The sequence below is a fragment of the Archocentrus centrarchus genome, chromosome 19, assembly GCF_007364275.1.
Source record: "Archocentrus centrarchus isolate MPI-CPG fArcCen1 chromosome 19, fArcCen1, whole genome shotgun sequence".
In the NCBI taxonomy this organism is placed as follows: Eukaryota; Metazoa; Chordata; class Actinopteri; order Cichliformes; family Cichlidae; genus Archocentrus; species Archocentrus centrarchus.
In genome coordinates, this window is record NC_044364.1 from 22,255,118 (window position 1) to 22,278,362 (window position 23,245).

The 23,245-nt window shown below is 42.9% G+C and overlaps 1 long non-coding RNA gene across 1 annotated transcript; it reads left to right on the forward strand.

Annotated features, from left to right (window-relative positions):
* Positions 1-19,150: 19,150 nt before the first annotated feature.
* Positions 19,151-19,632, forward strand: LOC115797878 (uncharacterized). The gene is made up of 3 exons (XR_004021461.1): positions 19,151-19,208; positions 19,415-19,472; positions 19,554-19,632. It is a non-coding gene; the product is annotated as an uncharacterized LOC115797878 (long non-coding RNA).
* The last annotated feature ends 3,613 nt before the right edge of the window (positions 19,633-23,245 follow it).

Sequence of the window (23,245 nt, forward strand, 5' to 3'; positions counted from 1 at the left end):
AAGAGGGGAAAGCTGCAGGCTTCCGAGGCCCATATGGATACATCAACGGCAAACGAATTGAAGAGACTCCATAGAAGCGGGTTGAGTATTTAAAAAAAAAAAAAAAAAAAAAAGATTAGATGGAGAAAATGTTCATAAGGGGACGTTCACAAGTATCACTTCTACCTCCTTAACTGTTTTTTCATCTTTTTGTTCCGTCTCATTATGTGTTCACTGTACCCATCTCAAACTGTTATCTCTTGTTCTTCGTTTAATGCTAGGGGTTTAAAAGACTCAGTCAAAAGAAAAGCAGTTTTTTTATTTTGTAAGGGGCTAAAGTCAAATGTTTCTTTTTTCAAGAGACTCATTCTGATAAGTCTGATGCCAAATTTTGGGCCCAGCAATGGGGTGAGAAGATAATTTTTAGTCATGGATCCACTCGCTCTGCAGGAGTTGCTATTTGTTTTCATAAATTTTCTGGTGAAGTCGTTTCAGAAAGAATGGACAATGAAGGTCATTGGGTAGCCTGCGTTTTGAAAATAGAAAAAGCCACTTTTATTTTGCTTAATGCTTATGGTTACAACAACGAACTTAAAAATAAAATTTTTAAATTCTCTATAAGAAAATTCTCTATTGATTTTAGCAAAAGACTAGAATTGGAAAAGAGAGAGAAGGAAAATAACTTGGTTAAAACATTGCTCAATTATTATTCTAAATTGAATTGGTCGGAAGAAGATAAAATAGAGATTTCAAGTATACAGACTGAATTAGACCAGCTTTACATTAATAAAGCCCGAGGTGCTTTTGTCAGATCACGGGCAAAGTGGATTGAAGATGGAGAAAAGAATTCATCCTTTTTTATTAGGCTCGAAAAACAAAGACAAGAAAAAAATGCAATTTCTTCCTTATTAATTAATGGGGAGGAATGCACAAGCTCAAAAATAATATCCAGAGGAATTTATGACTTCTACAGTAATATTTATTCTACTTATTATAATGAACAGTATTCAAAACGGTTTTTTTTTGAAACGTTAGGGGATAGGATTCCAAAAATTGATGATAACTTTAAAAATCTTGTGAAGAAAGTTTAAATTAGCAGAATTAGACGCAGCTATTAAAAAAATCGCTTCTGATCGCTCGCCTGGTCTGATGGGTTAACTGCTAACTTTTACAAGCATTTTTGGGAAGAAATAAAAGGGTTATTATTTGATGCTATTACAGAAAGTATTAACAAAAGGAATTGATGACAACGATGAAACAAGGATTAATAAAATTAATCCCTAAACCGGAAAAAGACAAAGAATATTAAATATTTAAGGCCCTATAAACTTTTTACTATGGCACTGGCATCTAAGTTAAAAGTAGGCCTTTCCAAAATTATAAGCAACTCACAATCAGGATTTATGAAAGGTAGGTTAATTCATAATAATATTAGATTAGTTTTAGATCTTTTAGATTACAAAGATCTGGTGAAAGATAACGCTTATATTTTATTCCTTGATTTTCAAAAGCCTTTGACTCAGTTGAGCATCCCTTCATTTATAAGACATTAGAATATTTTGGTTTTGGGCACTATGTTTTGGATATAATTAAGATGTTACACACAGATATCAATAGTTGTGTCTCCCTTCCTGAAGGCACAGGCCCAAGATTTAATATAGGGAGAGGAATAAGACAAGGGTGCAGTTTGTCTCCACTATTGTTTATTATGGTTGCTGAGCTGCTGTCCATCAGTTTAAGAAACTCTGAAATTGAAGGCATTACTATTGATGAAAGAAAAATAGTTATTAGTCAATTAGCTGATGACACAACACTATTTTTGAAAAATAAAGAACAAATACCGGTTGCTCTTCAGGTGGTGGAATCATTCTCCCGGGCCTCAGGCCTAACTCTAAACCTTAAAAAATCTGAACTCCTAAGTATTCATGATAGTTTTGAAGATGTGTTATACAATATTCCAGTGAAAAAGGAGGTTCGGTACTTAGGTATATTGGTGTCCAAAGATTCTAAATCTAGTTACAGAAAAACATCCAGAAGCCAATTGAAAAATCCAGACGAATCCTAAATAATTGGCTGCAAAGAGACATTAACACTATTTGGAAGATCGTTATTGACAAAAATTGAACTTATTTCCAGACTAATATACCCCACGTACTCTTTACCCCTTTCCACAAAAATCATAAAAGAAATAAACTCCCTCATTTTTAACTTCATTTGGAGAAATAAACATCATTATATTAGAAAAGCTGACATGATCAAAGGTTTTGAGGAAGGAGGAATAAAAGCAATTGACTTTGAAACTATAAATGGTGTACTTAAGTTAAGATGGCTGCAGTCCTTTTTTAAAATGCAGCGAGGATATTTGGTTCTCTTTACCCAACTTTGTCTTTAAAAAATTAGGTGGCATAGATTTTCTTTTGAAATGTGGACTTTGAGGTTTCTAAATTACCAGTGAAACTTTCTGCCTTCCATCAACAAGTTCTGTTTTACTGGAAAATGATTTACAAACATAACTTTAGTCCACATAATGTTCCACTGTGGAACAATAGGGGTGATTCAAAGGAGAAGAAAATCAATATTCATGGAAGGATGGATGGAAAAACAAAATTGGTCAATTGTTCATCTGTTAAATGATAAGGGGGATCTATTAAAGTATGACGAATTTAGTGGACAAATATAAAATAGTCTGTAGCCCTGATGACTATAGAAGCGTAGTTGACAATATTCCAGCTGCAATGATTAATCTAATTAGAAACAACTTAGAGCAGACCCCAACCCCCAGATTAATAAAGTGTTCATCAATGGCATAAATTTTGTAGAGAAAAAATGCAATAACCTATTTTTGAGAAAACTTTTAATTGATGAGCTCTATCCTGGATCTTCTAAAAGAACACATCATTTAAAAAACTTTAACAAACAAGAAATTCGATCCATCAGAACTAAATTCCTGAAATTTCCAATCCTTCCTAAAGTCAAGAAATCCATTTTAAAATTTTAAATGAAATTTATCCTTCGCGGAATTTATTAAAAGAATATTCAAATTTGAAATGGAGAATTGTTATTTTTGTAAATCATTGTTGGAATCAACAGAACATCTGTTGTTTTGAGTGCGAGGTTTGTATGCATACTTTTGGAAGAAATACATAACTGGTTGCTGTCTAAATCTCTTCATATAGATACTTTATACCTGGAAGGGGGGCAAATATGGTATACATGTATCAATAAAAAACAAAAAAGCTGAATACTTGATAAATAATGTCATATTGTTTGCCAAGTATTTCATCCATAAATGTCGTTGCACAAAATCGATCCCAAACGAAAAATGCGTTAAAAATGACTTTTCATTATTTTCGAAATCCTTAAAAAAATTAATACAGCCCCTGCAACTAACTTTTCTACTTATAGAAGAATTTGATTTGCTATAAACCCAGGTCTTTTTTTGTCCAGGTCTGTTTCTGTTCATAATTATACTGTGATCTCATTCTGCTTATAGATTCTAATAATCCATGTGAATATTTGTATAATATAGTTATCCTGTTACTAAAATCTGACTTTTGTAAGGAGGTATTGTTTAAGAGTTATTATCTAAAAGATCTTTTAATGTGAAATGGTCATTGTTTTGTTCTTTTGGTTTGTTTTTCTTGTTTTTTTCTATTTGTTCTCTTTTTCTCTTTCTTATATTAGTGTGAAGTTGTAGCAATCTATTTTTTGTATTGATAAATAAATTAAAAAAAAAAAAAAACCTCTGCGTAGCTCATGTCGCCTAGCAACCGTGAGTGTGAAGCACAGCTGTGTAAAGCAGCTGTTAAACGGAGAACGAACTTTTTCTCCTTTTGTGGTTTAATTTTAAGTCTTTCTGTTAAGGTTTGTGCTCTGTAGTGTGTATGTATAATGCCTTTAATCCCAAAAGTCAGTTATGGGAAGTGACGTGTTAGACAATAGCCCAATGTTAAGTGGTGTTGTTCTGTGAAGCGAGCGCTGGCGGGAAGCTCTCTCTCTGCCCCGCTCCGAGTTGCACTTCAGAGTGTGTGATCTGCTTATTCCTCCATCAAAGAAATGACATGTTAAGAGAACCGCATCTGAATACCGCTGCGCAGTCTCATCTGCTAACAGGTTATGGGCCCAGTCCCGATACGAGACCCAGGCAAGAACGAGAATGAGCACCTGAAGTTAAGGGTAGGTACCGCCGAGAGCGAGGAAAGTCACAACGTACTGCATGCCCGGCGAAGATAAGTGCTAAAGCTAAAAGGACGCCATGAGCCGGAGGACCACAGAAACGAGCAATCGCTGGTCACGGCTAGTTTTTGATGGAGATGCTGAGAAGTACGAATTATGGGAGACAAAGTTTTTAGGACACCTTCGACTGCAAGGCTTAAAGGAGGTTATTTTAAAGCCCGAAGAAGAATGGGAAGAGGAAGACGGAGACGACACAAAAAATGCGGACGCATACGCAGAGCTTATCCAGTTCCTCGATGATACCAGTCTATCGCTAGTAATGCGTGAAGCTGCCGACAACGGAAGCAAAGGCTTTAAGGATTACTAAGAGACTTTTATGCGGAAAGGGTAAGCCCGTGTTATCAGCCTATATACAGAACTGACTTCGCTACAGAAAGCTAAAGCGAGAGGTGTGACAGACTATGTTTGAGAGCGGAAGCCGCCATTACAGCATTAAGAAACGCTGAAGAAACTTTGAGTGATGGCCTGCTCATTGCTATGATTATGAAAGGACTACCGGAGTCATTCAAACCATTTATCATCCATGTCACACAAAACGAAACTACAATGACATTCACTGACTTTAAATGTAAATTAAGGAGTTATGAAGACACCGAAAAATGCGCGCGGTGGTGGCGACGGAGGACAACGTCATGAAAGCGCGAGCACAGTCAGGCACGAAGTATGCACAGATAGGTGTGGGTGAACGAAGAGCAGATGGCGCCGACTTGGTGTGCTTCAGATGCGGACAAAAGGGGCACAAAGCTAAAGCATGCCACCGCAAGAAATGGTGCAACTTCTGCAAAAGCACCACACACCGAGAGGAAATGTGCAGGAGAAAACAGCGACTGGATGAGGCGCGGAAAGCTACTGATGAAGAGGATGACAAGGAATATGCTTTTCGGCTGAGCGAAGAAAACCAGGAGGTATGGACGAGTGGTAAAGGTTTGATGGTGGACACGGGAGCGACCTCGCACATCATCACAGACCTTGGAAGATTTAAAAGATTTGACGACAACTTTAAACCCGAGACACACTGCATTGAACTGGCTGACGGCACCCGATGCAAAGGAGTAGCGAAAAGAAGAGGAGAGGCAGAGGTGACTTTGATGGACAGCAGAGGGCGACATTGCAAGACGATCCTAAAACAGGCGCTGTACATCCCCTCTTATCCACAGGACATATTTTCTGTGAAAGCAGCTACGAACAATGGTGCAACAGTAACTTTCAAACAGGGAGAAGATGTTCTGAAACATCAAGATGGAACAAAGTTTCCCATCAAAGAGTACAATAGACTGTACTATCTACAAACTGTGAGTAATGAATGGGAAGATCAGTGTAAGGGTTCTTATGATATCCAAACATGGCACAAAATTTTGGGACATTGTAATTACGATGACATACAAAATTTACAGGATGTTGTTGAAGGAATGAACATTAAGGGTAACAGTGATAAACAGGTGAAGCAATGTGAAGTGTGTATTAAAGGAAAGTTCACTCAATGGAGAAACAGGGAACCAGACAAGAGAGCTAAAGCTGCATTAGAACTGGTTCACACAGATTTAGCTGGACCAATAGACCCAGAGTCTACTGAAGGTTACAGATTTGTGTTATCATTCACGGATGATTTTTCCAGTGCAGTTTTTGTGTACTTTCTAAACATAAGAGTGACACTACGCAAGCAACAGAAAAGTTTATTGCAGACACAGCACCGTACGGCAAGATTAAGTGTATACGGTCTGATAATGGCACAGAGTTTACCGGAAAGTGTTATCGAGCACTATTGAACAAAAATGGCATCAAACATGAGACCTCAGCACCATACTCGCCGCACCAGAACGGCACAGCCGAGCGAAATTGGCGCACACTGTTCGACATGGCAAGGTGCATGCTGATAGAGAGCAACTTACCTAAAACATTGTGGGTTTACGCGGTTCAGACAGCTGCCATAATAAGAAATAGATGTTTCAACAGACGTACAGGGCAAACCCCTTACCAAAAGGTGAGCGGTAAAAGACCAAATCTATCCAGAATGCAGAAGTTTGGTTCAGCCTGTTACGCTTACAAACAAGACAAGGGAAAACTAGACTCAAAATGTGAGGAGGGAATTTTTGTGGGATATGACAAAAATAGCCCAGCCTACCTAATCTATTTTCCACACAAAGGAAAAGTTCAAAAGCACAGACTAGTGAAGTTTGTGTCCAAAAAGGTGGTAGAGCAACAGACACAAACTGATTTAATACCAGAAGATGAGTTTGACATACAAAACAGGTCCAGGAAAGAGACAGAAGAGCCTAAGACACCTGAACAAAATCAGGATCCCGTCTCCTTATTGGAGTCGAACAGCAAAACTGATACTATCAGTGACCCAGAACCAGCCACAACAGGCTATCCCTCTAGGGTAAGGAAGAAACCAAGTTACCTGAATGAATATGTGATGGATGAGGAAATCAATGATCAGGTGTTAACAAATATTGATTATTGCTACAGACTTGTATGTGGTGTACCTTTAACATTTGAAGAAGCTGTACATTCTCAAAATTCCAAAGAATGGAGAAATGCAATGGATGAGGAAATGTTGTCGCTCAAAGAAAACAATACATTTACCCTAACAGCCCTTGTTCTGTCCCTCACACTTGCAGTAAGATTTGTTTATTTGTTTTAATCCCAGTTGGTCAACATTTGAATTCTCTTTTATGTCACAAGAGGTCAGCCTTGCTACATTTGTTGTGTTTTCTGACTTTTGATTCTGAATAATAGTGCCATCTAATGGCTAATGGCTATAGGCAGCAAGCCAGGTCAGGGAAGCAGCCATGTCATGCTCATGCTTTCAAGGACAAAAGGGTCTTCATATCATCTGTGAGCCTTGGCGATTCATAATCTTTTTACAAGTAAAAATGGGTCTCAGTAAAGAACAGAAGACAACGTCACAGAGTCTCATCATTGCTGAATCCATTAATGTTTAGCTCGCTGTCTAGGTTAATTAAATAACAGTTAACTGAGGGCAGAAGAGTAAAAAGATTATCTACACGTCAGGTGCAACACCAGAGACATTTGATCCAGCAACGCAGGATGTCACACACAAGGGACACGCCACCTCTCTCCCAGTTTGAAGTCAGGTCAGAGTGCCATTCGTCTGCTTCACGCCGGTCCAGCGGCTCAAATGTGAGTCAGGCTGCAGCACAAGCACGGGCCAACGCAGAAGCTGCCCGAACCAGAGCACAGTACGCCAAACGCCAAATAGACATGGAGGTCGAAAAGGCACGCATTGAGGCAACACTAAACGCTCTGAAGCAGGAGGGTGAGGCTCAGGCAGCCCTTGCTGCAGCTCAAGTCTGGGAGGCTGCAGCTGAAGAAGCACTTCAATCGACTGAGGTCACGAATCCAGGCATCCCTGTTACTACACCTCCTTCCATCGGACGAACACAGGAATACGTTAACACCCACTTTCACAACAGTCATGATGTTAAAGACAAAGAAAACATCGACACAGGACAACAGGCTGACTCAAGCAGCACCCGCAATCGGAACCTGAGCTCATTGCCAGCCTCTGCACATCCATGTGAGTGCTCTACGGATACCACCAGAGGGCAGCCAAATTTGACATCCAACCACATCAGGTCAGACGAGCCACACCTCCAGCACAGACCACCACAGGCCCAACGAACTGAAATCTCAGACTTAGCAGCCTACCTGGCACGCCGTGATCTGCTCACAGCAGGTTTCAAAGTTTTTGACAACAAGCCAGAAACCTATCTGTCCTGGAAGTCTATGTTCTTTAATGCTACTGAAGGTCTCAACCTCAAAGCAAGCGAAGAGCTCGATTTACTCACCAAGTGGCTTGGTGGGGAGTCACTTCAACACGCCATGAGGATCAGGGCAGTCCATGTGAACAATCCTGAGGCTGGTCTTCTGCGTCTCTGGCAACGGCTTGATAAGAATTATGGCTCTCCAGAGGTAATCGAGGCATCTCTGTTTAAGCGCCTAGAGAATTTCCCAAGGATTTCCAATAAGGACACTTACCTGTTGCAGGAGCTAGCAGATCTCCTTCTTGAGTTACAGTATGCGAAAAATGAGGGCTACTTGACAGGCCTTAGCTTCCTTGACACTTCAAAGGGAGTAAACCCAATAGTTGAAAAACTTCCTTACAGTCTCCAAGAGTCATGGGTCAGACAGGGGTCAAAATACAAAAGGGACAATGACGCTGTCTATCCACCCTTTTCCTATTTTGTCCAGTTTGTCAATGACCATGCAGAAATGAAAACGGATCCAAGCTTCATCTTGCAAGCTCACAGCACACTATCCCCAAAGGTTGAAAAGACAGCAATAAGACAAGCACGATTCAGAGTTCCTGTTGCAGTAAGTAAAACCGACATTAACAAAACTGACAACGATGCTGTACCACTCCCTCTCAATCCAGACAAACAATGTCCCATACATCAGAAGCAACATTCACTTGCCAAATGCAGGGGCTTTAGGTTGAAAACATTAGATGAGAGGAAGAGGCTACTTAAAGAACACTCTATTTGTTACAAATGCTGCTCATCTACAAGTCACCAAGCAAAGGACTGTAAAGCCATTATTTATTGCTCCGAATGCAATAGCAGTGGTCACATTTCAGCCATGCATGGAGGATCACCACCCCCTGGTCACTCAAAGACTCTGATACAACACCACAGAGTCATGGTGGGGAGTCTGGCTCACCAAGCTCCACAATTAACTCATCCAGTTGTACAGAGATATGTGGCCCAGGCTTCCGAGGAAAGTCATGCTCAAAGATTTGCTTAGTCAATGTGTATCCCAGAGCATTCCCTGAAAAGAAAAGAAGGATGTATGCAATGTTAGACGACCAAAGCAATGTGTCACTGGCTAGGTCTGCCTTTTTTGATATTTTTGGTGTACAAGGTAGCGCACTCCCATACACTATAAAGACGTGTACTGGCTTATCCGACACAAAAGGGCGCAGAGCTAAAGACTTTATCATTGAGCACATCAATGAAAAGGTGTCCATGCCATTGCCAACACTCACCGAATGCGACCAAATTCCAGACAACAGAAGTGAGATACCTACTCCAGAGGCAGCCGCTGCTCACCCTCATCTGCGACCAATAGCATCACAGATACCATCACTAGATCCATCAGTGGACATTCTCCTCCTGGGGAGAGACATCATTCGAGCTCACAAGGTCCGCAGTCAGGTAAATGGCCCTCACGATGCACCTTATGCTCAGTGCCTGGATTTAGGGTGGGTAATCATAGGAGATGTTTGCCTCTCAGGGGCCCATAAACCCACTGTGAACTCTTTTAAGACAAATGTTCTCAGTAATGGCCGACACAGCTTTCTCTCGCCCTGTGAAAATGTGGTCCATATTAAAGAGAATTACACAGACAAACGCTCCCCCTCTAAAGATGCACAGTATGAACTAGGCAGACATCTTTTCCAGCAAACTACAGACGATGAAAAGTTTGCGTTCTCGGCAGAAGATGCACTATTCTTGAACATTATGGACAAAGAATTTGCCAAAGATGAGGCAAATAACTGGGTGGCTCCACTCCCATTTCGTTTCCCAAGACGGCTTCTACCCAACAACAAGGAACAAGCTCTCAATCGCTTGATGTCACTCCGCAAAACACTGACAAAGAAAACTGCGATGAAAGAGCATTATGTTGAGTTCATGGAGAAAATCTTCAGGAAGGGTCATGCAGAATCTGCCCCTCCTCTTGCACCAGATCAAGAATGCTGGTATCTCCCGAGCTTTGGTATTTACCACCCTCAAAAGCCAGGCAAAATCAGAATAGTGTTCGATTCAAGTGCTCAGTGTAACAACGTGTCTCTCAATGATGTACTGCTTAAAGGGCCGGACCTCAACAACAGTCTTGTGGGTGTGCTGATCCGTTTCCGGTCTGACCCATATGCAGTGATGGCAGATGTGGAGCAAATGTTTCACAATTTTCTAGTCAAAGAAGATCACCGCAACTACCTTCGCTTCTTGTGGTTCAAAGATCACGATCTGGATGGAGAAGTGCAGGAGTTCAGAATGACGGTCCATGTATTTGGAAACTGCCCATCACCATCTGTTGCCATCTATGGGCTAAAGAGAACAGCGGTAGAGGGAGAGACTGAATATGGGAGGGATGTGAGGCAATTCATTGAACGTCACTTTTATGTAGATGACGGACTGAAGTCATTCTGTTCCCCAGATGAAGCCATCGATGTGCTGTGCAGAACTCAGAAAATGCTGGCACAGTCTAACATACGTCTGCACAAAATAACATCTAACAGTTCAACCATCACCGGCGCCTTCCCAAATGAAGACCTCGCAACTAGCATGCAGGACCTTGAATTGGGACAGACCTCACCACACATGCAGCGCACCTTAGGCTTGGGCTGGGACCTGTCTGCAGACCTGTTCAAATTCCAGGTAACAAGCGGTGAAAAGCCTTTCACTAAACGTGGTGTACTGTCAGTCATTAACAGTTTGTATGACCCCCTCGGCTTTGCTGCGCCTGTCATTATTGAAGGCAGAGCTATATTAAGAGACATTGCATCAGATGTGTGCGACTGGGACACTGAACTGCCAAAAGAAAAACAAGAACAGTGGCAAAGGTGGAAAGGCTCTCTAAAACACTTGCAACAGCTTGAAATCCCCAGAATGTACACCTCGATTCCACTGTCTGCCGCACAGAGGAAAGAGGTAAATGTTTTCTGTGATGCCTCCACTAAGGCAGTGGGTGCTGTTGCCTATCTCAAGCTCACAAATGCTGAAGGTCACAGTGAAGTGGGCTTTCTTCTTGGCAAGACAAGACTTGCTCCAAAACCAGACATCACTATACCAAGACTGGAGCTCTGTGCAGCAGTGCTGGCAGTAGAAGTGGCTGAATTAGTCCTGGAAGAGCTAGATATCAAAGTAGACCAGGAGCTTCTTCACAGACTCCAAGGTAGTGCTGGGATACATCTTTAATGAAAAGAGACGCTTTTATGTTTATGTCCATAACAGAGTCGAGCGCATTAAGCATTCTACACAAGCTCACCAGTGGCATTATGTGCCAACTCACTTAAACCCAGCTGACCATGCCACACGCGCATTATCTGCTCAGCAGCTGTCTCACTCCACATGGCTGAGTGGACCCGCATTTCTCACTGACTCCAACCAACGTCTGAAACAGAAACAACCGTTTGGTCTCATTGACCCAGAGAATGACACTGAGCTGCGTCCAGAGGCAACAACATGTGCCACCACTCTGTCAAAAGATACGCTTGGAAGTGCACGGTTTGAAAGGTTTTCAAGCTGGAGTTTACTACTGAGGGCCATTGCCAGACTTCAGCACATCGCCGCATCCTTTATACACAGTCCAGAGAACACATGTCAAGGGTGGCACAAATGCAGTAGACATCTGGATGAAAACCAGCTTCACCAAGCCAAAGCCACCATCATTCGCACCGTCCAGAGAGAGCTCTATGCAGAGGACATCAAACATCTTAAAAGAGGTGAGCCCATTAAAAATTCAAGTCCACTCAGCAAATTGAGCCCATTTATTGACACAAATGGGGTTCTCAGAGTCGGTGGGAGGCTAAACAGAGCACAGTTAACATCTAATGAAACGCATCCCATGCTCATCCCTGGGAAACATCACCTTACCCAGCTCATAATCCGACACTTTCATGTGAAGGTGAGCCATCAGGGCAGACACTTCACTGAAGGAGCAGTCAGAGCCGCAGGGTTTTGGATTGTAGGAGGTAAAAAAGCAGTGAGCAGCACAATATTCAAATGTGTCACATGCCGCAGACTAAGAGGCAAACAGCAAGAACAAATCATGTCTGATTTGCCAGAAGACAGGTTCTCCATAGATCCACCATTCACGTCTGTGGGCCTTGATGTATTTGGCCCATGGCCTATCACAGCCAGGAAAACAAGGGGAGGTCAAGCAGATGCGAAAAGGTGGGCAGTGATCTTTACGTGCATGAGCACACGCGCCATTCACATCGAAATCATTGAATCAATGGACACATCATCTTTCATCAATGCATTGCGCTGTTTTTTCGCAATCAGGGGTGCTGCCAAGTTGCTCAGATCAGACTGTGGGACTAACTTTGTGAGCGCCTGTCGAGAACTGCAAATTGACAGGAACGGCTACAACAACAGCAAAATCGATGGCTTTCTTAAAGACAGTGGCTGTAAGTGGCAGTTTAATCCCCCACATGCATCGCATATGGCAGGCTCCTGGGAACGCATGATTGGAGTCACTCGTCGGATTCTTGATGCAATGCTGCTAGAACAAAGAAACACAAAGCTCACACATGAGGTGTTGGTGACATTCCTGGCCGAAGTCACAGCGATAGTAAATGCACGGCCACTCACAACTGTTTCTACAGACCCAGATAACCCAGTTATTCTCACTCCTGCCATGCTGCTTACCCAAAAGATTGGTGCACCACCCACACCGCCTGGTCAGTTTGAAAGCCGTGACCTGTTTAGAGCACAGTGGAGACGTGTGCAGTACTTGGCCAACATCTTCTGGGGGCGGTGGCAGAAAGAATATATCACTGGACTTCAGGATCGTCGCAAGTGGAGAGTGGTGAGACCAAATCTACAAACAGGGGATGTAGTCCTGCTGAAAGAGACACTTGAGAACAGAAACAATTGGCCACTTGGTCTAATCACAAAGACTTTTCCCAGTGAAGATGGTCGAGTCAGAAAGATAGAGGTCAAGATTTTCCGTAAGGGTGAGCAAAGACATTATGTGCGACCTATAACTGAAGTTGTTTTGTTGGTGTCTAAAGACAATGCTTGATTTTTACAGTTCCCTTTTGCAGTGTTCTCAAGCTAGATAAATGGTGACATCTTATTGATGTCAGGTGGGGAGTGTTCTGTCCCTCACACTTGCAGTAAGATTTGTTTATTTGTTTTAATCCCAGTTGGTCAACATTTGAATTCTCTTTTATGTCACAAGAGGTCAGCCTTGCTACATTTGTTGTGTTTTCTGACTTTTGATTCTGAATAATAGTGCCATCTAATGGCTAATGGCTATAGGCAGCAAGCCAGGTCAGGGAAGCAGCCATGTCATGCTCATGCTTTCAAGGACAAAAGGGTCTTCATATCATCTGTGAGCCTTGGCGATTCATAAAATCTTTTTACAAGTAAAAATGGGTCTCAGTAAAGAACAGAAGACAACGTCACAGAGTCTCATCATTGCTGAATCCATTAATGTTTAGCTCGCTGTCTAGGTTAATTAAATAACAGTTAACTGAGGGCAGAAGAGCCCTTCCTGAAGGCAAGCAGGCAGTGGGGGGAAAATGGGTTTATGCAGTGAAAAAGAATGCCGACGGAACTGACAAATTCAAAGCTAGATATGTGGCAAAGGGGTTTTGTCAGAAAAAGGGAACTGATTATGAAGAAACCTTCTCTCCTACTGCCAATCTAACTAGTATTAGAGTCCTGATGCAGAAAGCGGCACAGGAAAACCTTATCCTACACCAAATGGATGTCAAAACAGCGTATCTCCACGCACCAATAGATTGTGAAATATACCTGGAACAACCAGAAGGTTACAAAGAGGGATCAAATGGAAAAGAACAGTTGGTGTGTAAACTGAACAAATCATTATATGGTCTCAAACAGGCAGGTAGAAATTGGAACAACACTTTGCATAATTACCTGTGTGAAAACAATTTTGTACAAAATCCAGCAGATTATTGTGTGTACACCAAACAGACAGAACATGATAAAATCATTCTTGTAGTATGGGTAGATGATCTGATCATCGCTGCTACTAATAGAAAAGTACTAAATGATGTCAAAAAGGTTCTGACAGCAAGGTTTCAAATGAAGGATTTGGGAAAGCTGAGATATTTTCTCGGGATTGATTTCGAACAGAGTGAAAACTGTGTAAAAATGTCCCAAACAAGGTATGTAAAGAAAATACTCGAGAGATTTGATATGCAGGACTGCAAACCTAGAGTTACACCTTGTGAACAAAACTGGACTATGATGATGAAACAGAAAGAATGAACAATGTCAAAAAATACAGAGAAGCTGTTGGCAGTCTTATTTACTTAACTACATGTACCAGACCGGACTTAAGCTTTGTGGTGAGTAAGCTGTCACAGTATTTTGCAGAACCTACAGAGCAACAATGGACTACTGTAAAACATGTGTTAAAGTATCTTAAAGGTACTTCTGGAAAGGAGTTGTGTTACAAAAAATGTGAAAATGAGAATCTCAGACTCCATGCATACAGTGATGCTGACTGGGCAGCTGATGTGAATGATCGCCACAGCACAACTGGTTATTGTGTTAGTCTGTCTGAAAAGGGACCACTGATTTCATGGAAGACTAAGAAGCAGCCCACGGTTGCATTATCCACATGTGAAGCAGAATATATGGCTTTAGCTGCTACCATTCAAGAGTGTCTATACTTGATGCAACTACTTAAAAGCATTGACTCTTATGAATATGCATCAACTATGCTTTATGAAGACAACCAGGGTACTATAGCATTAGCTAAAAATCCTGTAAAGAGACAGCGATGTAAACATGTCGACATAAAGTACCACTTTGTCAGATCAACAGTGAAGGAAGGAAAGGTCATCCTAAACTATTGCCCAACGGACCAGATGGTGGCAGACATAATGACCAAGCCTGTGACAACAGTTAAGTTAGCCAAGTTTAACAGTTTTGTTTTTGGAACCCAGTATTAAGAAGGTCATTTTGGTTATGAAGCAAATAACCTCAGAGCAAGTGGGGGTGTTAAGGTTTGTGCTCTGTAGTGTGTATGTATATGCCTTTACTCCCAAAAGTCAGTTACGGGAAGTGACGTGTTAGACACATAGCCCAATGTTAAGTGGTGTTGTTCTGTGATGCAGTGCGGAAATAAAGTGAAGCGAGCGCTGGCGGGAAGCTCTCTCTCTGCCCGCTCCGAGTTGGACTTCAGAGTGTGTGATCTGCTTATTCCTCCATCAAAGAAATGACATGTTAAGAGAACCGCATCTGAATACCGCTGCGCAGTCTCATCTGCTAACACTTTGATTCAAAATAAGCTGTTAAAACAAGCATAACACATTTCAACATCAAGGAATACAGCTGAGCGAATGATTAATTTTCAACTATATTAAGTGAGACATTAATGTTGAATAAAACTATCCAGTTATGATGCTTAACTTTAATTTTAGGAGTTTGCTTATCACAGGAGTACTTCCACCTTTTGTTGGTCTGTGTAGCAGACTGGTGGGAAAATAAACAAAATTTTGAAGTTTAAGCTTATGTATATTGATTCATTCATCAACTAAACTTAAATTAATATTTATCATGTCAAATATTGAAATGCGATTAAAATGCGATTAATTTCGATTAATTAATTACAAAGCTTGTAATTAATTCGATTAATTTTTTTAATCGAGTCCCACCCCTAATATATATATATATATGGCATCCACTGTGTTTTGGAGCTGAATGTTTTGTTATAGTACCGGCAAAATTTAAAACTACTTTTACCCCTGAGTATATATAAAAACATTGACACAGATACTTTCTTTTTTTTATTATTTATTTTTTTATTATTATTTTAAATTTGGGCTCACTATCCTAGAAATCCTATTTATATACAACCAAACGTGACTCAATATGTTTTAAATGGATGATTCCTCACTTTGTGACACAGTGAATTGTCACAATTGTGAGGAGTCATCCATTTGCATATTTGCTGAGTCTGAAATTTAATGGCAGTGAACTGATCAGTGGTTGGTTTAAAGAGCCCCCAACAATCAGAAGATCCCCTCTGAGCAAGCTCTTGGCGACAGTGGGGAGGAAAAACTCCCTTTAATAGGAAGAAACCTCCGGCAGAACCAGGCTCAGGAAGTGGCAGCCATCTGCCGCGGCCGGTTGGGGGGCGTGATGGAAAAAAGGAATGATTTTTTACCGTACCGCTGAGCCGTTCACTGACATATTTAGTTGTATGTAAATGTGATTTTAGGACAATAAATCAGCTTTTTAGGACGAATTTCTGGTGAACAGCCGAAGGAACCAATTGCGCTTCTTCTTCTTCTTCTTTTTAGGTTCCTCTGGCACAGTTGTAGGTTGTTCCTCAAGCTTGTCCACCTTGGAGATAAGGACGCCCTCTTTATCTTGTCCTGTTTGTAAAGACTCCTGCAAAGATTTTAAAGTTTCCAGGTCTCCTTTTCCTTCCTTTCCTTGCTCTGTGTGGGAAGCATGAAGGTCCTTGTTGGTAGAGGGCTGGGATTTTAACTCATTAACTTCAGACTGGAATCTCTCTCTGCTGTCTGTTTTGAGCAGCCTGTTCTTCCAGTTGCCTCTGAGCTTCCGGAGCTTGCTGCAGGAGCTGTTGGGTCTCACGTGGCTTGGCTGGAAGGCTCTGCACACAGTTCTGCAGCAGGGTGGCTTCTTTTGTCCTGCAGGTTGTTGATATATGCTTCCCAGTTTGGCATCGTGGGACTCTTGTCTGTAACAGTGACTGTATCACTGTTGTTCTCTGGCTTCACACACCACGAGCCTTTGCCAGCCTGTTTTTTCAGATCATTAATGTTTTCTCTGAATTTGTTTTATGGCGGCTAAAATGCTTTTGAGCACAGTCATCTGAAACTGGCATTGTGCAGCCTTGTCAAAGGCAGCTACCCATTCTGAATGAAGTTCTCCTACTTTATTCTTAGATTCCTGCAGCAGGTATTTGAGATCATTAATCTCTGCCGTTGCGTTTACTGTGAAGTAGTGGTAACTCTGGTAAGCTGCTCCAACTGAGACTTGCATTGTGAACCCTCGGCAGTGGAAGCTACCCATTTCCGCTGAAGATCGTACACCTGATCCTGGGATTCCTGCAGTTGCTGTTTCAGAGCTGTGATCTCCTTCCACTGTATTATACGGACTCTGTCCTTATTGGGTCAACATTGGGATTAGGCCCATGATGTTGGTGTCCCCTGCATTAAGGCCTGGGATTTGGCTTCTGGGACTTGCATTTCATGCGTCTGCATGTTTGTTGCTTTTGGTGTGACAACAATTTGCTTTGTGTGTCTGTCATTGTAGATGCTTCAGAGTTTTGTCGTCTGGGGATTTGTTCTAAGTTGTTAAGCGTCTGCCTTCCTTTGGGTCTGGGCATCGTCTTGTTTTGTGTTTTTGCAGTTGGAGTTTAACTAAATCTGCTTGAACCTCCAGGTCTACTTATAGACACTTATATCAAAGTCTTGTGACAATCATCTCTTTATTTGATGTGTTTCTGGAATGAATCTCTTTGAATCTCTTGAAAGCCACTCTACCAGAATTCCAGAATTAAATCAAACCATAACACCTCTCTCTCCTCTCTGTCTCTCTATGTCTATGTCTCTCTCTCTCTCTGTCTCTCTCTATGTCTCTCTCTATGTCTCTGTCTCTCTCTCTCTATGTCTCTCTCTCTCTCTCTCTCTCCTCTCTCTCTCTATGTCTCTCTGTCTCTCTCTCTCTCTCTGTCTCGCCTCTCTGTCTCTCTCTCTCTGTCTCTCTCTCTGTCTCTCTCTCTCTGTCTCTCCTCTGCTCTCTATGTCTATGCTCTCTCTGTCTCCTCTCTCTCTCTCTATGTCTCTCTCTATGTCTTCTCTTTTCTATGTCTCTCTCTCTCTCTGTCTCTCTCTAATGTCTCCTCTCTATGCTCCTCTCTCTATGTCTATGTCCTCTCTCTCTCTCTCCTCTGTCTCTTCTCTCTCTCTGTCTCTCTCTATGTCTCTCTGTCGTCTCTCTCTCCTCTCTCTGTCTCTCTCTCTTCTCTGTTATGTTGTGTGTTTTCGGTTGCGTTGTTTTTTTTCTGTCTGTTTGTCAGCAGAATTACTACTCCAAAAGTTATGAACGGATGTCACTGAAATTTTGTGGAGCGGTTGGAAATGACAAGAGGAAGCAGTGGATTAAATTTTGGCGGCGATTCAAATCACGATCTGGATCCAGGAATTTTTTTAAGGATTCTTCAGTATTGCGGGATACAGGCAGAGCTTCCCCTTTAAGAGACACCACCCACTTTTCTCTGCCCCGTGTGTGTGTATGCGGGCTAGCGTGGGAGATGAGCGCGAGGGAAAAAGGTGTGTTCAGTGGAAAAAGGAATAAAGTTCTGTTGCTAAAATCCTTCGACTTGCTGCATTTCTCCGCCTTGCTAAGGTGACCCACATGGATGAGCAAGTTAGTTACCAGCCACAGCCAAGCGAAGTAGAGACCTGAGGTCTCCCTACTACGGTTAGGAGCCGCGATCTGGTTGAGGTAACACACTATGGCGGGATAGGGGGTTATTGTTGTCTGGGAAAGATGAAAGATTATTTCAAAGTATTTAGGATAGCACGTATTACAGCGTCAGTGACCCTATGGCCTTGGCGGAGGTTTGTGCTCTGAGTGCTTCTAGTTAAATATATATCACACCTGGTGCTATTAACATGAGTTTCAATGGAGGTTTTTGTTGTGTTGGGCTGGCAACTGTCAGTCAGATCTGACAAACCCTGTGGATGGGCGGTGGTGATAACCTATTCAGCTTCAGTGCAAATTACGGCAGATGGAAAGGAAAGGTCAAAGCCATCAGGTGTGCAGTTTAGGAAAAAGAGAAAAGAACAACAGGAGAAATAAGCAAAGATGAAGGTAAGCAGAAGCTGTGTAATATTTCAGTTTCTTCCATGTTTTTTCAAATAAAATTTAAAAGAAATTCTGAGTGCCTGTGATGGTGGGGAGACCTTCAGTTAAAAGCTGTCTGTCAGACCATGGCAGAAAGCTACATGCACCACACAGCAGGTGCTCATTACCCCCCAAGTGGAGTAGTGCGGTAGGCGCTGCTGCGCGATTGCTATGGGGGTTGGGGTAGGGGTGGGAGGGCGCCGGCAGGGATGCTCGCCCAGGGCGCCAAACAGGCTAGGACCGCCACTGATTCCACTTGTCATTATTTTCATTTTGGGTTTATGCATAGCGGGTGGTGAAACGGCGCCATCTCTTGGTGGTTAGCCGCGATAAGGGTAGTGGACACAGGAACCTCGTTGCCAGTGTATGGGAGAAGAGCACGAGGTGGGTTCGCTGATATTAGCACTGTGGTAAAATGTTGTGTATTTGTATGTTCGTATATGATCACTGGCTAACTGTAATATGTACTTATATCAACCAGGACACTAATGAGTTGCATATTGTACCTTTGATGAGATTAATAACATTATAACACACAGTTGGAAAAGTTCGCTAGCCTGATGCTAATGGAAAATGCCATTCCTTGTAAGGTGCTGTACCCGATGATGAGCCCATGATTCTGACCAGTACATGTTCCGTTTCATGCAGGTATTTATTTCATGATATTGTATTTTATTTCAATATAAATGTATTAGACCTCGTTGCCAGTGTATGGGAGAAGAGCACGAGGCAGATAAAGTCAGCATTCATCTCATCCTGTCTCCTGATTGTCATTGAACACAACGCAGACACAAACTATACGACGAATTAAAACACAGAACTGGGTTATGATTATTTGGACCGAGCTGAATTAATACACGGCCAAGTTCAGCACGGTTACACTGGTGCCGTGACCCGTTCTTCAGCTGCGTCGGCGCGGGCAGAGTCTACTTCCCGGAGCGCTCCGCATCGAGTACCGGGGCTGCGTCTACTTCCTGGAGCCGCCTCGCTTTGGAAGTGCCTCGGATTCAGGACAGCTGTGTGGACTCTTTACCGCTTTGGCGGTGTGGCGCTAATTTGTTTAGTAAATGCAAAGCTATTTTTAACCCTTTGTACCGTTGTTTGGAGCTGTTTGTGGTTTTATGAGTGGCGGCACTGTCGCCATTGACCGCAAATTTTTTTTGCTCTCTCTACCTCAGTGAAGGAGGGGCGTTTGAGACAGCAACATATTTGAGTGTATTTATTTTGTGGATGATTTCTGTTGCCCTGTTCTACTTTGTTGACCTGTTGGGGATGCTTTTGTTCCCCTGTATTTGAGTGTATGTGCTTTATTTTTTTTTGTTATTGTTGACTGTTTTTTTTGCTGTTGTTGTAAAGTGTTGAGTATGGCAGGCAATTTTTTTGGTAGGGGGAGAGGGTTTTACCCCTATCCTGCAGCTGCTAGAGGGAGAGGTGTGCTTTTGTACACTCCAGATTCATCCTCACCAATACCAAGTTATGCAGATTTGGGTGGAAATGTTAATGACACTTTGATGCACCACAAAGTGATGTTAATGATAAACGTTTGGGTGATATAGCTCACAGATTGGAATTTCTATTGGTGAAAGTATTGCATCTTGCATATTGAAACCCGCCTTATAATACACTGTGTTCAGGAGTAGTTGGGGTACACCTAATGAGTCTGCAATGTTAAATGTTATTGTTCGCCCTGATGTTAACCTGTGAGTTTTACAGGGGATCATGACTCATGTTCAGTCCAAGAGTGGGAAGTCATGATGTTATCCTATTTGAAAAAGAAGGGCTCCCTGTGGCTGAACAAGCTGATGAAGTAGTATCTAAGCTTGTGGGGAGGGCACATGAAGTGGTTAAAGTGGGCTTACGCAGTAAGCCAGTTTTGGAATCTGCGTGAAGGACCTGAGCCCATTTTTGATTACTGAAGCAACACTTTAGTGATACTATGTCCTCCAGCTTGCCCTTAGCTGATTTTTATGCTACTGTGCCCATCCTGACGAGCACCCCTTTGACTATTGGCTGAGACTTAATAAAGCTCTGGAGATGACAGAGGACTCTCTAAAGAGACAAAATAAGGCTTTTGACTATCTGTCACGTGACTTAGCTGCCATGTTTATCCAGAACTGTCCTGATCCTGAACTGTCGCTCATATTCAAGTGTAGACAGCTGAAAGAATGGACAGTTGCAGAAATTCACGAGAAGCTCGTTGAACACTGCAGAGCTCGCAAGCGACTATCCAAACACAGTGTGACCAATGTTTTGCCTTCTCAGCAAACAGGAGGTCACCACTTCTATGCAACGTGCGACACTCACAAGGGCGGTTGTGCCTGCGGCTGCTGTTGTGTCGCCACCTGCTGGACAGGCAGCCGAGAGCTCCCCGGACCGCCTGGACCAGGTCATCACTCTGCTCGAACGTGTTCTGGAGCAGCAGCCACAACAGTACAAGTTTCACAAGTAAGTTCAATGTGCGCACACAGAGAGACCAACCAATGAAAGTAAAGCCCGTAGTACCTTGTGCGGTATGCAGCGATGATGGACACACTACTCAGTACCACTGCAGGTCAAAACAACCGTCTGTGCTTTAACTGTTTTGCGCCTGACCATGTGCGAGTGGAGTGTCCGGGGGCCGTGGTGAGGAAAGCTAGAGGCGCTAAGCAGGGGGCGCAACCACAGGGAAAACTGAGTGGCCTGCATGTGGTGGGGGCAAGTGTTGGGCCTAAAAGTGATCCCCCTGTCGCAAATGTTGATGATGACATGGAGTCTGTATGCCAAAGTGTGTGCGAAGTGAGAGAAGATGGGATACACACCTATAGTTCAAAACATTCAGAGACTCAAACAACATGACAAACTGTTTTATGAAGATGTGACGCTGGGAGGAGAGGTTACGGTCAGAGCTTGTTAGATAGCGGATCAATGGCATGCACCCTGAGCTCTGATGTAATACCTCGGCTGTTACATCAGCATGTGTTGAGGGGCCCCACCCTTGAGCGACAGACACCGTGTTGATTGGGTGTGGGGGTTCCAGAACCTTACCCTGCTGGAATGTGCGATCTGGAGATGGAACTTTACAGCTGCAAGTGGTTGTTCCAACATTGGTAGTTGAGAACCAGAATGAAGAAACTGATTGTTGGCAGTAACCTGCTAAGATATATTGTTGAACGGTTTAAGGTGAAGAGTGATCTTCAGAACAGGGCTCCACAGCACCCAGTGACAGTCGTGATGTGGGGCAGAGGTTAAGCTTGTTTTCAAGGATGGAAAATGGTGATGAAGATATCCAAGATGCGGTCGGAACTGCTAAAATTAAACGAGCTGTTACACTTGAGCCCATGACAGAGCACCTGATTTGGGGCAAGCTGCCGCGGGGTGATACTATGTTGGTTGGAAGTACTGTTGTTGCGGAGCCAACAACAGCAAGATCTAAACCACGGACAGTCTTAGTGGGGAGGTCGGTGTCGATCTTAAGGGGTGATGGCTGGCTCCCGCTAAAGGTGATTAATTCGTCTAACAAGCCAGTTACTCTGAAACGTAACGCTAAGTTGGCGGATGTGTCTATTTGCAGTTCAGTGCAAGTGTTCGCTGATTCCCAAATCGGTATCCAACAACAAGTACAGGTGCCGCTTGATGATGGTATGAGACACAGGCCTGGTTTCGGAGACCTCCACCTTACCAGATCATCCTCACCCTGTGACAGCATGTGTAACCGACCCTCCCCAGTCAAGCTAAGTGAACTGGACTCTCTGATGTGACATTGAGTCGTGTGACGTTGCCCCCGAATACAAGGCTAGACTGGTGGAACTCATAGTCGAATACCAGTCGATTTTCTCGAGGGACAGCTGATTGTGGTAAGGCCACTGGTTGCCTACAACCGTATCAGAGTCATGGATGAGAAACCATTCCAGTTACCATGTAGACGCATACCGCCCACCCAGTATGAAAACTGAGAGAGGTGTTAGATGAGATGGAGGAGCGTGAATCATTCGAAAGTCTAGCAGTGAGTTTGGCATCTCCACTGGTGATCATTTGGAAGAAGACGGGTGACCTGCGGATCTGCAATGATTTCCGCTGGCTCAACGCACGCACTATAAGGATGCTCACCCGCTCCCTCATCCAGCTGATGCTCTAGCAGCCTTGGGGGGCAATGCATTTTTTTCGACCATGGATTTGACCTCTGGCTATTACAATGTGGAAGTCCATGAGGCTGATCGAAAGTACACTGCCTTTCATCGCCATTTGGATTGTACGGAGTACAATCGGATGCTCAAGGACTTTGTAATAGTCAGCTACATTCATGAGGATGATGTTAAATATCTTTGGGACCAGAACTTCATGAGCTTACTGTGCTATCTGGATGATGTTTGGTGTTTGCCCCGACAGAGGAGCTGGCACTCGAGCGTCTGAAAATGGTCTTTCAGAGGCTGCAGAACCATAAC